The following is a 16,107-nucleotide window of genomic DNA, read 5'->3' on the forward strand; positions in this document are numbered from 1 at the left end:
CTCTAAAAGGTGACAATTTTGGCCCAATTTCAATGAAACTTAGTCAGAATGTTACCCTCAATAAAATCTTGGACGAGTTCGATATTGGGTCATCTAGGGTCAAAAACTAGGTCACCAGGTCAAATCAAAGGAAAAGCTTGTTAACACTGTAGAGGCCACATTTATGACTGTATCTTCATGAAACTTGGTCAGAATGTTAATCCTGATGATCTTTAGGTCCAGTTTGAATCTGGGTCATGTAGAATAAAAAACTAGAACACCAGGTTAAATCAAAGGAAAAGCTAGTTAACACTCTAGAGGTCACATTTATGAACATATCTTAATGAAACTTGGTCAGAATGTTAATCTTGATTATCTTTAGGTCAAGTTCGAATCTGGGTCATGTGGGGTCAAAAACTAGGTCACTGGGTCAAATCAAAGGAAAAGCTAGTTAACACTTTAGAGGCCACATTTATGCCCATATCTTAATGAAACTTGGTCGGAATGTTAATCTTGATGATCTTTAGGTCAACTTAAAATCTTGGTCAGATGGGGCCAAAAACTAGGTCACCAGGTCAAATCAAAGGAAAAGCTAGTTAACACTGTATAAGCCACATTTATGACCGTATCTTAATTAAACTTGGTCAGAATGTTAATGATGATGATCTTTAGGTCAAGATTAAATCTGGGTCAGCCACATTTATTACTGTATCTTCATGAAACTTGGTCAGATTGTTAACCTTGATAATCTTTAGGTCAAGTTCGAATCTGGGTCATGTAGGGTCAAAAACTAGGTCACCAAGTCAAATCAAAGGAAAAGCTAGTTAACACTCTAGAGGCCACATTTATAACCATATCTTAATGAAACTTGGTCAGAATGTTAATCTTGATGATCTTTAGGTCAATAGGTCAGGTGAGCAATACAGGGCCTTCATGGTCCTCTTGTTTGTATTTTATACTTCTTTGGTAGAACCTATTTACATGGCACTTCTTTTAAATACACCACAAAAGCATATTTTTACTAAATTACTCGCCTTTCTCATAGAGAGGCAAGGAAAAATGAGTACGAGCAATATGAATCAAGAGGCGTTTGTTTGATTCCTATGTGTAGGGTATTTTGGAGGCAGATATGTGTCTTAAGTCATTTGTCTCCACCTTTGATTTACATGGGGAAGTTGTCATTAACTTGCACATGCGATTTTATCTGTCTTAACTACATGCATGGAAGTTTACTACTTTAGAAAAATTATGCTAAACCCTCTCAAACAGAAACTGCAGTTATTCATTTTTTGTGCCCCCCATGAGTGGTGGGGGGCAAATAGATTTGGTCTTGTCCATGCGTCCGTCCGAAGTTTGTGATGCGCCTAGCTCAAAGAGTATTTGATATAAATTGATGAAACCTTGCATGAGTCTTTATCATGATATGAACTTGCGCACCTCCTATTTTTCATCTGGCTCCGCCCCTTATTTATGGCCCCTGAAATAGTCAAAAATGCACATTTTCACCTTGTGACACACCTAGCTCAAAAAGGATTTGATATAGATTCATGAAACCTTACATGAGTCTTAATCATGATATGAACTTGCGCACCTCCTATTTTTCATTTTAGTCTGCCTCCTATTTTTAGAGTTATGGCCCCTGAAATAGGCAAAAATGCCCATTTTCACCTTGTGACGCGCCTAGCTCAAAAAGTATTTGATATAAATTGATTAAACCTTGTATGAGTCTTTGTCATGATATGAACCTGCGCGCCTACTATTTTTTGTCTGGCTCCGCCCCCTATTTTCAGAGTTATGGCCCCTAAAATAGTCAAAAATGCACATTTTCATTTTTTGACGCACCTAGCTCAAGAAGTATTTAATATAAATGATTGAAAACTTGCACAAGTCTTTATCATGATATAAACTTGCACACCTTTTGTTTTTTTGCTGGCTCCACCCCCTATTTTTTAAGTTATGGCCCCTGAAATAGTAAATAACTGCACATTTTCACCTAATTATGTGCCTAGCTCAAAAAGTATTTAATGTAAATTCATGAAACCTTGCTTGAGTCTTTATCATGATGTGACCTTTCACACTTGGCATTCTTCTTGAGAATCTTTGTGCTTACTACAGAGTTATGGCCCTTGAAATAGCCAAAATAGTGGATTTTTTGTTTGTGATGCTCATAGCTCAAAAATATATGGCCTAGAATAATGAATCCTTTGCATAAAATGTTTTTTTAGGCTAAACCCCATTAACTCTGCAAACATTTGAATCATTGCCCCTTATTTGTGACAAATGTACCAATGGGGGCACACCCTGTGTCCTACAGACACATTCTAGTTTAAAGAGATGGTAAATAGTGAAGAGTAAAACTGTAAATAAGGAAGTGTAAAATACTATCAAGAAGGTAAATACTGAAGAAAAAATCTGAAAAAGAAGTGTTATGTAACTAGTGAAAGATCAAAGAAGGTAAATAAATTGTATAAAGTAAATATTACCGAGTAAAAGATGTTAAATTGTTAAAAGTGGATAGCAAATGATGTTTTAATGAAGTTAAAAGTAAAGAGTCAAAAATGTAAGAAGTGAAGAGTAAAAGAAGCTAAATTGCGAAAATTAAAATTAGCTAAATTAATAAAATTGACAACTATTGTGCTCGACAGAGTACTATAGTCAGAAGTAATTTTCTGTGACTGGCATTCCTATGAGCATTCTTTTTCGGTTCAAATAACTTTCTCCGAAAACGATTATGTCTTTTTTCATCTTTGTAAAATTTGATGCAGTTCACTACACGTAGGCTATATCTTAAAAAGTTTTCTTGAAGTTTGAATTTTAAGTTATAGTGCCTAAATCTGTTGTTGCATATTTTTGCCGTGTATTTTGCACGAATTATGATGCATTCGTAACATTTGGTCTACCACAGAGGTGTTTAAGAAACATTATATCCCTGTGATTTGACGTTTAAAAAAAAATCATTGTTTAAGAGTTCAGATGCAAAAGAATTATATCACGAGACTGCAGCCAGAGAAATGTTATAATACGCGTTTGTACAATTAACAACGATTTTATACAATAGCAAATTACTAATGCAATTCTAACATGTTATCAAGGGTTATCATATACATCTTTGAAGACATTCGCCAAATATTTGCCTTTCTATTCAAGCGCGCCGTGACGGCGTTTGACGCTATGACGTAAATAGTGTGACGTACAAACAGTGCAGGTATATATGATAAACACAGTTCCGGTCTTTTTAGCTCACCTGAGCACGAAGTGCTCAAAGGTGAGCTTTTGTGATCCCCCTGTGTCCGTCGCTGTCCGTCCGTCCGTCAGTCGTCCTTCGTCAGTTGTCCGTCGTCAACAATTTGACTGTTAACACTCTAGAAGTCACAATTTTGACCCAATCTTAATGAAACTTGGTCATAATGTTACCCTCAGTAAAATCTTGGATGAGTTTGATATTGGGTCATCTGGGGTCAAAAACTAGGTCACCAGGTCAAATCAAAGGAAAAGCTTGTTAACACTCTAGAGGTCACAATTTTGGCTCAATCTTAATGAAACTTGGTCAGAATGTTACCCTGAATAAAATCTTGGATGAGTTCGATACTGGGTCATCCAGGGTCAAAAGCTAGGTCACCAGGTCAGATCAAAGGAAAAGCTTGTTAACACTCTAGAGGTCACAATTTTGGCCCAGTCTTAATGAAACTTGGTCAGAATGTTACCCTCAATAAAATCTTGAACGAATATGATATTGGATCATCTGGGGTCAAAAACTAGGTCACCAGGTCAAACAAAGGAAAAGCTTGTTAACAACCTAGAGGTCACAATTTGGGCCCAAATTTAATGAACCTAAGTCTTGGCCAGAATGTTACCCTCAAGAAAGTATTGGACGAGTTTGATATTGGGTCATCCGGGGTCAAAAACTAGGTCACCAGATCAAATCAAAGGAAAAGCTTGTTAACACTCTAGAGGCCACATTTATGACTGTATCTTCATGAACCTTAGTCAGAATGTTAATCTTGATGATCTTTAGGTCAATGTTGAATCTGGGTCATGTGGGGTCAAAAACTAGGTCACCGGGTCAAATCAAAGGAAACGCAAGTTTACACTGTAGAAGCCACATTTATGACCATATCTTAATGAAACTTGGTCAGAATGTTAATCTTGATGATCTATAGGTCAATTTTAAATCTGGGTCAGGTTGGGTCAAAAACTAGGTCACTAGATCAAATCAAAGGAAAAGCTTGTTAACACTCTAGAGGCCACATTTATGACTGTATCTTCATGAAACTTAAAATGTTAATCTTGATGATCTTTAGGTCAAGTTTGAATCTGGGTCATGTGGGGTAAAAAACAAGGTCACCAGGTCAAATCAAATGGAAAAGCTTTACACTCGAGATGCCACATTTATGACTGTATCTTCATGAAACTTAGTCAGAATGTTAATCTTGATGATCTTTAGGTCATGTTTGAATCTGGGTCATGTGGGGTCAAAAACTAGGTCACCAGTCCAAATCAAAGGAAAAGCTTGTTATCACTCTAGAGGCCACATTTATGACCATATCTTAATGAAGCTTGGTCAGAATGTTAACCTTGGTGATCGTTAGGTGAATAGGTCAGATGAGCGATACAGGCCTTCATGGCCCTCTTGTTTGCTTAACTGAAAAGTAAATCTGGTCATATGACATTATTTTGTAACGTCTGTACTTTTCTGAATATATGTTACACAGTAAAACCTATACAGGTAGACATCAAACTTTTTCTCACATGAAATCGCGCAATTTCTTGTAATTTGCACCTTATTGGTGCCACCAACAGCTCGCATGAAGACGTTGCCTAGTAACTCTGTGTATGTTTTTCTTATAAATTTGTGAGGTGTTATTTTCCATATTAGGCAAGTACTAAACTAAAGATGAACTTTTTGTGCAACGTAATCCGAGGTGAATATTAGTAATGACGTCAGTGGTTTCTTAGCAACAACCTGTCCGTTTTATATTACATAAATCGTGTAAATGTGTTTAATTAACGAGTAACTTCACTCGAGTTATATCTTTAAAATGTCTCCTTAATAATGTTCGCAGAGTGTAGATGTTTCTGCAGTGAATTGTCTACATATTGACCGTAGATTTCACAAAACCGTTGATTTCAACTGATTGTGGAAGAAAAGGTGAATATGACCAAAGGACGTTATCTCCTCTTTGATAATTCGCTTTACACTGGAAACAACAGGTGAAACAGAAGCCTACGTGTGTTCTCTTCAAGCCAATAACACAAGTTCGGTCCAGTTCTGTGCCATGAATGGAAACAACTCTGTACAGATTGGAGATGGAATGCCGTTTTGTGGAATTTCAAATATACATGTACATGTAAACAGTAGATCCGTTAATGGTAGCGTTTGCATCATAACATATGTATGACGCCATCAAACAGATTTGTTTAAGAAATTACATATTTCAAACAGTGATTTGTCATTGAATAAAATCATTGGAGTTTATATGAGAAGGAATCATATCACGAGGGCGCAGTGCGCACGTGATAAAATAATACTGTCTACTCGGGTATTCCGAATGACCACTAAATGTTTCACAGCTGGTGACAACGTTCAAATGCTCCGGTAAAAATTAGAAAACGGTTACGTTCGAAATATCAAACAAACGTAGATTAGGTTACTTTAAACACGCAAGTTCAATATGATGTATGTCGTTTATGACTCGAGATGCTACTCGTTCAATATGGTCTATTTAATATGGTCTATGTAAACTCATTATTTTCACTAATCTAGTATCACTAGGTAGATAGACATATACAAGTAGCGAGGAGTTCCGGAATATCCGGAAATGACTCGAAATGGCAGAGGAAGTCGGGAAAATTTATATATTAGAGTGCTCTATGCAAAGTATGCGATATTTCATAATTAAAAAAATTAAAAAAAAAAAGACTTTAAAGTCCAATTTTAGGCCTGCCCGCTTAGCTCAGTAGGTAGAGCGTTGGTCTACGGATCGCGGGGTCGTGAGTTCGATCCTCTGGCGGGGCGTATGTTCTCCGTGACTATTTGATAAACGACATTGTCTCTGAAATCATTAGTCCTCCACCTCTGATTCATGTGGGGAAGTTGGCAGTTACTTGCGGAGAACAAGTTTGTACTGGTACAGAATCAAGGAACACTGGTTAGGTTAACTGCCCGCCGTAAGATGACTGAAATACTGTTGAAAAGCGGCGTTAAACCTAAAACAAACAAACAAATAAGTCCAATTTTAATTGATTCGGAATACCAGAGAATCTAAACGACAAACAATGATTTTATTCAAGAACAAATCACTGTTTGAGATATATTATATCGATTCCAACTGTTTCCTGTTGGTTTCTTTTCTAGCGCGCCGCTAACCCGTTTGACGTTGTGACGTGATAATCGTGAGGTCATACTATGAACACACAATTTTCAGCCGTTTTGATAAAATTGTGTGTAAGTATTCAACAAATCACTGTTTGTACATCACAATTAATGACGTAATTAATTCAAACGTTATATCGGCCCGCTCGGAAAAGAAACCCACACAAAACAGGCAAAAATTTGGTGTGGATATCGTCAAGGATGTAGCTTACATAATAATCATTTATCTCGTGTTAGAATCGAAACTTTATATCTCGAACAGTGATTTTCTTTTGAATAAAACCATTGTCAGCCAGGTTCACGCAGGATGCGCCCTCGTGATATAATTCCTTCGCATCTGATCTGAATACAATGGTTTTATACAAGGACAAAATTAATCAATGTCTGTGATAAATTATCTAATAAGTCGGTGATTTGTTGCATGCATACAAAATAATTAGAACAATTCCAACGCAGGTGGCGATGAACACAATTACAACGCAAATTGCTTTATATCTGAAAGCCTTGAACCAACCTAGCCTATATGAGTTTTGAGAGGCTGGTTATAAAACCTCACCTACATTTCTAGAAAGTACATTATTACTTTACAGCGCAGATCACGTAATAAGATTATATTATCCAGAACGATATAAACCAAGCGCATGTAGCTAAATATGTCGTTTGTTTTCAAATAGTACGCACATATGATCAGTCTGTCATACATATCTTTGGTTTAAACAATATTTATGCCACATAACTGCAGATTTTACAATGTTACATAATTATATCAACATAGAGGATTGAGTAGGAAGCTAGTAGCGATTTTAGAAACTCTCTCCATATCTTTTATGAAAGACTAAGCGAATTTCACACAAATTTCAAAGGAATGAACACTGTTAGAGCTTTTGCCACTGAATGTAGCCACTCGGCATACTTCTTATTGTCACGGCAGATGGACAATCCATGGACGTACTCTACCAAAATTAATTAGTCATTTTGTACGACTTGAAATTTGACAGTGTATACCTGACAATAATCTTACAAAGGCAACAATAACTTAAGAAAACAACAAATACCATACGGAGACTTTTATCTATTCATTTTGTTAGAAATATAATTTTTATTTATCATGATGTCGTCGAATCATTTTTAAATAAATACATCCTGGCGGTGAGGAAACATGTCGCAAAGGATATGCTGAATCTAGTGTTTTAATAACTATTTTTTACATAGAATGTCATTCGTATTTACTAATCTATTAATATAAATATCCAATGAATTTATAAAGAAGACATTTTCAAATTTTTTTTCAGGCATTGGCGGTTTACATTATGTAAAAAAAAACATGAAAACGCCAGTAATTTTCATTGTGTATAATACAAAAAAGGAGATATATTTTCGATCAAACTGACTATTATAAAGGATTTCAGTCACGATTCATCGATAATAAGACTTTTTAGCGAATTAATCCACGTGAAAACATATTGGTTTTATAACACTACTATGACGTGAAATTGATCATGAAAAGGGCGCTATATAAATCTGGTATAATAATGACCAGTTCCTCAAACATGTTCATTAGTACCGTTGCATAAGCGTCAATAAAGTTATATAGGTCTAATAATTCAAACTCGTATTTTGTTTTCCTTACATTTCCCATTGTTTCATCATTTCTCTAATTCATCTATGTCTTCCAGACCTTCCTCCAGCGCTTCTAAAGTATCACCTGTATCGTCAGCAACTTTGTCTGCAAACTCTTCCATATCAAGACAAGGGTGGTTCCCGGGAAGGCAACAGCAACACAAGGGACCAGCTGACAAGCACCTTGCACGAATCACATCCGGACAGCCATTCAGTCTGCACATGCATCTTCGACAAAGTCCGTTATCCGAATCCGTATTTCCATTGATGACACTTGTAGGCGTGTCTTCAATAGAGACGTCATCAGTGGTTTCCGCATTTATATTTAAAGGTTGACTATTTTCAACGACAATGTGACACTCCATAGAGCAGATAGAAATGGCGAGTAGAATTTGGGAAACTCCCTTCATTTTTGTCTGAAAAAAGAGAGAAACAAGAAATATCTTTAAAAATGATGGTCGGCGCATTGTAATAAGGAAAGAAGTTTATGAATTTTTCATCTAACATTCATCTTTCATCTAACATTTTTCATATTGCAAAACTAAACACCGCACAATTTAAATGGTTCTCTTTTAAGTTTTCGCAAATGTTTCGTAGGGTTGCAATTTTGTTTCGTTTATCCTTAGACGAGACGAATAATTACAGCAGTAGTTTGATGAAGATTCATGAAGCGGTTCATGAGAAGAGGTCATTAAACGTGTTTATATTTTTAGCTAAATTGGTCCCTATCCCCATTTGTAACAAAATAGCAGGAGACCATACGATATTGTTACACATCGAGTTTGATAAAAATCCATTACATTTTAGTGGTTAATGCGAAGAAAGGCATATCTACTTTTAGCTATAGTGGTCCCTAATAGGTCTCAAGTTCCTATATAAATAAATTTGGAAGAGGACCTTATAATGATGCTCCAGACCAAGTATGACAAAGATCCACCAAGCTGTTCATGAGACGCTGTATAAAGGCATTTCTAATATTAGCTCTAGCAGCCCCTAAAAAGGATTAAATGTCCCAGCTGAACAAAGTTGGCTGCGGGCCTAATAAAGATGCTACAAATCAAGTTTGATTAGAATACATGAGAAAAAAAATCAATTAAAGGATTTTTTTATTTATTGTTTTTATTTATTTCTAAAATAGGCCAACTGATCCCGCTTTAACAAATGCATATTCGCTATTCATGAATCTTTGGACAATGACGTCACACCTATAAAACGTGAAGGTCAAGCAAAACATACAATTGTAATTATTTCAATATTTCTGTTTTATAAGCAAAGTTTGACCGTAGTCATATCACATAGATAAACTGTATGCAGCGTACCTTCATTTCAGTGTAATGAGATTCAGTCATTATATAGCATATATATAATAAAACAGATTTCAACTGAGTTCAATATTTGTATACCATACTGAAGAAAAATATTCATATATAATAAATCAGTTAAATAATTTATAACAAATATATCAAAGCAAACAAGTATTCATTTTAATATGCAATCTGAATAAGTCACAAAAGCAAGAAACCTTTTCATATACAGACGACAATTGTAACAAGGAAAATCTTTTAAAAAGCACTTCTCTACATAAAAGACTCTTATCACACCCTTATTCATGTGATACGCAGACCGTATTCAGCTCTTTCTTTAATTTGATATATATTGGTATTTGAACAGGTTTTTATCATATTTATTAAACTTACTTATCATTTTGAGATATATCAATATTCTTGCTAAATATACTGAGCCAAAGTTAGCTTTAAAACTGTGAACAGCGTCGTTTAGGATAAACGCTTTGTCTACATTTCACTCAGCGTAGCACAATCAACAGAGTGAAAGAAATTGACACTCTCGTCCAATCAGGCAGAGTGTTACATAAATCTTCCATTTTGATAAATTATCTATAATGCGTTATCAAGTAGTTTGATTTGCAAACTGAAGTCACATGGCATAGGTAACGAAAACGAATTTAGACGGCGTCGCCGAAAAAATCAACACGATTAAAAAAAAGTTAAATTATTCCCACCAAATTTAAAGGCGTGCGCTAGAGTCTCTGTATATGAGATGGGCGAAATTTTCCCAATTATAGAAAGAGTTATCTGCCATTGAAAACGGCATTTTTAACGGCATTCCCCCCTTCTTTTGCGTCAGGGATGTAAACTTACAGTGATTGCCAGCAAAACTATTCAAGACAGTTGAAGCATTAATTAAGTTAGCAGTAGTTTTCCGAATGATATTTTAGTTCGTTTAACACTAGACTTATAAATCATGATTCGCAAAAATTATATTCCTTGGCGTAACTTTTGACGCACTTTTAAGGACATTTATTTACCGATGTCTCGGGCATGAAGGAAAAATGGTTGTCATGTGCTCCAGGTTTGATGTTGAGGCGGGGCGAGGAAGAGGGTTCTACATAGCCCACTACTTCCACGCCTAAATCACTGACAAAATTCCATATCAGTCATTGCAATATCAAAATCAAATCGATTTACCTTTTCTGCTATTAATTCCTTGAAAAAATATCACCGTTCCGTTTCGAGAGGAAGCCTTTTTTACGAGATATAAATCTAGCGCTCTGTAATGTGTAAGCTAGCCATATGTATGTGTTGATGAATAAATTGATTTAATTCATTATTTAATAGATTTGTTTTGAATCTATAGAAAGGCAATGTGGTACATTGTTTGTGGTATCAGATAATAAGGATAGAGTATTTTTATTTTATATTTTTAGTTTAATAAATTTGAGAAACGTCACAATAAAAGGGGACAATCTTGCATTGAATAAATAAAACAAACCAGATGCAGAAGTTTCACGAGTAGTACAGCCACGAGCGAAGATGTTTAAAGTGTTTACGAGTGAAAGATATTTTGATTTTGCATGCGAAACAAACATTTTTTTTTATTTGATTTCATTTTAAATTCATTATTATCCGTGTGTATTTTCTTACCAGTTGCACTGCAAAAACACTAGGTACATTCTCATTATATTATTTACTAAAACAGATGTTTCACTGTTTACATTGTTTCTTAGAGGAAATCATTCGTCATCTTAGGTTTCTCACAATTTAGTGTTAAATTAAGTCACCCGATAAAATAAAGTTATGTTCTACATGTTTGATTTTTATTCATGTTTCCAGCACTGCATTGCTTTTTGGATCATTTTTCATTCTTATTCGCACAACACTGTACATAATAAGGGTGTCCATTAAAGTATGTTCAATATACGTTATTGTACCGAGTTTTTCGCTGTACGTAATACTATGGCTTCAGATTAACCTTTACCTGGCTAAATTTCTAAAATTGTCTGGTCTATCATTCAATTTGGGCAGTACCATTTGAAGGTGTGTTCACTGAAAATTTACTGTCCGAAGAGCGAACAGTGCAGACCATGAACAGCCTGCATGTTGATTTTGATCTTCGCTGGTCGCAAAGGCAAAACAACCTTCGGATTACGGTATTTCAAACAAATATTAAACTAGCAAATTTTGTCACAATGCTTAAAACTGTATGGCAAAACATATGTGTATGTGTTAATTAAATAATTAGCGACCGGGCATCAAATGTAAAATTTAAACAGCTTTTGTATAAGTATGGTTTTGCTTTCTATATAGGAAAGTCAGAGCGATGTTGAAACTGATGTATTTGAGCAGTCAGGGCGATGTTGCTGCCCCGTTTTAAACTGTTATGTACAAGACTGGAGAGATTGTTTTCGTGAAAACCGTTTTTTGACTGGGTATAAATAATATAGAGATAAGCAAGACTATCTTCTCATACACGGCACCATATAGAGACCAAAGACTTTCATTTTGTACTGACCTGTGAGATAAATACCAAACTTTAAGGATAAGGTGTATTCCATGAAAACATATCGTAAGATCAAGTACGATGAAACTTTTTGAACTGCTGCCGGACACTCGAAATGAACTACTTTTATTGAATCAGTCTAAATTTGTGTACTGTACTTTAAAATACGTGAAAGTTTGCCGATTTGATACATATTTTGTGTTTAGAAATTAGTTTCATATATAATTACATTCCTTGATTAGCGAGTTAATCAATAAAGGTATTTACATATGAAACTCGCCCCATGTCATACATGTAGTTCTGCGACGATCTGTGTATGAAAAGAATTGGAAACGCTGTATTACCTCTTTGTGATTCCAGCAGGTATAAAAGTTTTGGTTCCATACCAGGTCCTCATGTTTTTATTTAGATGTAAATGAAATGTGAAACCACAATAATTAGTCCGTTTGGCGCCATATAACCTATACTGTATTGGTGCGCCGAAAAACCCAAACTGAATCAAACTCGATCATACTGTATTACTTTGACTTGGTATGTTGTTATTTGCAAGCGTGGATGAAATATGTATATATTTAAAACTTTAAAAATGCCACCCGTTTTCGACCTTTTTTTGGTATGATGACGTGCTTTTTTCAATCGACCTATTTTTTTTTTATTTTGTAGGATGTGCCCAAGTTATGACCAGGCCTTGTGCATTATGCATAAAATGCTTTACGGTAATATCATACTCTGGAAAGTTGGCAGCGACAACTGATTTGCGGGCACCCTGTCGTCATTTTCTACTTTTGTTATATTTGTACACAATTAAATCTCGCAATCATTCACTTGTGAAACCTCCTTGGAATGGTTATTATAAGTATTGTATGCGAAACATTGCCATTTTATGCGATTGTTTGTGCCAAGCATTAACAGAATCTTTTCAGGTTTGGTTTTGGCAAATGTTGAATGGACATTGCTCTGCCTATTGTGTGCGCATGCCGTGTGTTCGAGTTCTAGTAGCGTTTTTTTATCAACGTTTGTTTCTGTCTTACAGTGTCTCCTTGTAGCAGTGAGCTCAATGCCTAACTTCATAGTGCTGTCTCATTGGGATATAATGCCACAGACACGTGACATGATACCAATCTACTCACATCAAACTGCCATCGGGCTGACCAGTCCTAGAACTATGCTTTTATTGCTGAAGCTACCATTTTTCACGTCTTTGGTACGACGCGGCCAGGAAGTGAACCCACGACCTCTCACACTTGCGCTCCACGTAGCTACCGAGGCGGTCTCTGTGTCATTTTATGATTAACCTAATAATTGCAAGATATACAAACAAGGTTCATACATTTTAAGCATGGATGAAGAGATCAGTATCAGCCAAAGGCCTATGACAGGAATAGAACCAGTTTTCATGTACTAAATATAACAAGACCTGTTTGACGAGACAATCGTAACAAGAGGACCATGATGGTCCTGAATCGCTCACTGTCCCCACATGACCCAGTTTTGAACTGAGTATGTTGTACGTTGTTTTTTCTATTATTTGACACAGTGACCTAGTTTTTGAGCTCATGTGACCCAGTTTTGAACCTGACCTAGATATCATCAAGATAAATATTCTGACCAATTTTCATGAAGATCCATTGAAAAATATGGCCTCTAGAGAGGTCACAAGGTTTTTTTATTATTTGACCTACTGACCTAGTTATTGCAAACACGTGACCAAGTTTCGAATTTGACCTAGATATCATCCAGGTGAACATTCTGACTAATTTTGATGAAGATCCATTCAAAAGTATGGTCTCTAGAGAGGTCACAAGGTTTTCCTATTTTTAGACCTACTGACCTAGTTTTTGATCATAGTTGACTCAGTTTCGAACTTGACCTAGATATCATCAGGATGAACATTCAGACCAACTTTCATACAGATCCCATGAAAAATATGGCCTCTAGAGAGGTCACAAGTTTTTTGTATTATTTGACCTACTGGCCTAGTTATTGATGGCACGTAACCCAGTTTTAAACTTGACCTAGATATCAAGGTAAACATTCTGACCAATTTTCATGAAGATCCATTCACAAGTATGGCTTCTAGAGAGGTCACAAGGTTTTTTCTATTTTTAGACCTACTGACCTAGTTTTGGACCGCAGTTGACCCAGTTTCGAACTTGACCTAGATATCATCAAGATGAGCATTCAGACTAACTTTCATACAGATCCCATGAAAAATATGGCCTCTAGAGAGGTCACAGGTTTTTTTTTATCATTTGACCTACTGACTAGTTTTTGAAGGCACATGACCCAGTTTCGAACTTGACCTAGATATCATCCAGGTTAACATTCTGACCAACTTTCATGAAGATCCATTCGATAGTATGGCTTCTAGAGAGGTCACAAGTTTTTCTATTTTTAGACCTACTGACCTAGTTTTTGATCGCAGTTGACCCAGTTTCGAACCTGATCTAGATATCATCAAGATGAAAATTCAGACCAACTTTCATACAGATCCCATGAAAAATATGGCCTCTAGAGAGGTCACAAGGATTTTTTATTATCTGACCTACTGACCTAGTTTCTGAGGCACATGACCCAGTTTCGAACTTGATCTAGATATCATCCAGGTAAACATTCTGACCAACTTTCAGGAAGATCCACTGAAAAGTATGGCCTCTAGAGAGGTCACAAGGTTTTTCTATTTTAGACCTACTGACCTAGTTTTGGACCGCACGTGACCCAGTTTCGAACTTGACCTAGATATCATCAAGATGAACATTCTGACCAACTTTCATAAAGATCCCATTAAAAATGTGACCTCTAGAGTGGTCACAAGCGAAAGTTTACGCACGCACGGACGACGGACGCTGCGCGATCACAAAAGCTCACCTTGTCACAAAGTGACATTTGAGCTAATAAAGGGCCTTGCCAGAGGACACACCGCAATGGGAGTAGCCTGGAATCGAACTCGGGGCCTCGACCTTTGTAGGAAAGCGTCTTAGCCCTCTCGACCAATGCGTCCACCTTGTGGAGGGGGAGCACCGGCACAATTACAGGTCACATAGCTACCTCCCAGCTTTGACGGTGGAAGCAGAACCCAGGTGCCCCTCCGGGCATTATTTTACCTATGTGGGCATCTGGGTAGAACCACCGACCTTCTGTAAGCCAGCTGGGTGGTTTCTCACATGAATTCAACGCTCCAAGTGGTTCGAACCCACACTGGTGAGGGGCAATTGATTTGAAGTCGGCGCGCTTCATCACTCGGCCACAGGGACTTAAGTTTGAATCAAATCCATTCAGTAATAATCGAGTTAAAGTACCCAATGAATTTAACCTGAAATTCAATTTAAAATTGAAGGCATCATAAAGTATTTGAGTCAGACTTATGTACCTTGTGTTATGTAATGCTGGTGACAATTATTTTCAGCCAAATTCATTTAGTCTAACAGAGATAGAGCGAATGTGCATCTGAAATTCTTAGTAAAAAGGGGAGAATAATTCAAGAAATATTGGTTTTAGAATTATGGACTTTGGGCCATTATATGGGTAATGATGTGCAACAACCACATTGTTAAGTCTGAATAAAATCTTTTTAACAGCAACAGTAGCAGATTGCAAGTGCATTCAAACTTTAACCTGAAATTTTAAGTAAAAAAGAAGCATAATTAATGAAAAGTTGGTGACAGTGTTATATGTCACATGATACTGGTAAGGATGTGTAACAATTATTGCAAGCTTGAAGCAAAATCCATAAAGTTATGACAGAGATGAAGTTAAAGTGCATAATAATTTCAAGGAAGCTATTGGTCTGGTGTAGATAGCAATACTGAAGTGAGTAGGATAGCTCTCAATACATTTCGCATACCTGAGCTTAAGACAGGGATTACAGGCAACAACCCTATGAAGTGTGATGGCTGTATACACACAGGTTCTCCAGATATTAATCACAAACCAAATGGTTCATGGACAGACCATCATACATAAGCAAAATATAATGTATAATGTGGGGTTAATGCAGAAAGGAGACAAGTGCCTTCTTTATTCATATGCTGATGTCTCCTTTCAGCATTAACCCCATGATAAGTTTCTTTGATCATGTGACCTTTTATCTGATGGACTTGCCCAAAAGCAGAAGCGATACCTAACCAAAACTGAAAGATCTGAGAAAACTGAATGCGATTGTTGTTCAGTTATATCTATTTAACTGCATGATTAAAATTTCCAAGCAATTTCACAACAAAATGTTTCTGTACTTGCAATTGCTTGGACAAATTTTTGTTCAGTATTATTTAAAACAATATGAACAAGAGCCATTAGTTCAACACATTTGTCCCCTTCCCGACCAAATGATGGCCTGT

General features: G+C 36.3%; 1 long non-coding RNA gene across 1 annotated transcript; it reads right to left on the reverse strand.

Annotated features, from left to right (window-relative positions):
* Positions 1-7,404: 7,404 nt before the first annotated feature.
* Positions 7,405-10,659, reverse strand: LOC123541174 (uncharacterized). Its single transcript, XR_006684453.2, has 2 exons — positions 10,459-10,659; positions 7,405-8,388 (listed from the first exon to the last, which is right to left on the reverse strand). It is a non-coding gene; the product is annotated as an uncharacterized LOC123541174 (long non-coding RNA).
* Positions 10,660-16,107: the final 5,448 nt, after the last annotated feature.

This window comes from Mercenaria mercenaria, chromosome 16 (assembly GCF_021730395.1).
Source record: "Mercenaria mercenaria strain notata chromosome 16, MADL_Memer_1, whole genome shotgun sequence".
Lineage (NCBI taxonomy): Eukaryota > Metazoa > Mollusca > Bivalvia > Venerida > Veneridae > Mercenaria > Mercenaria mercenaria.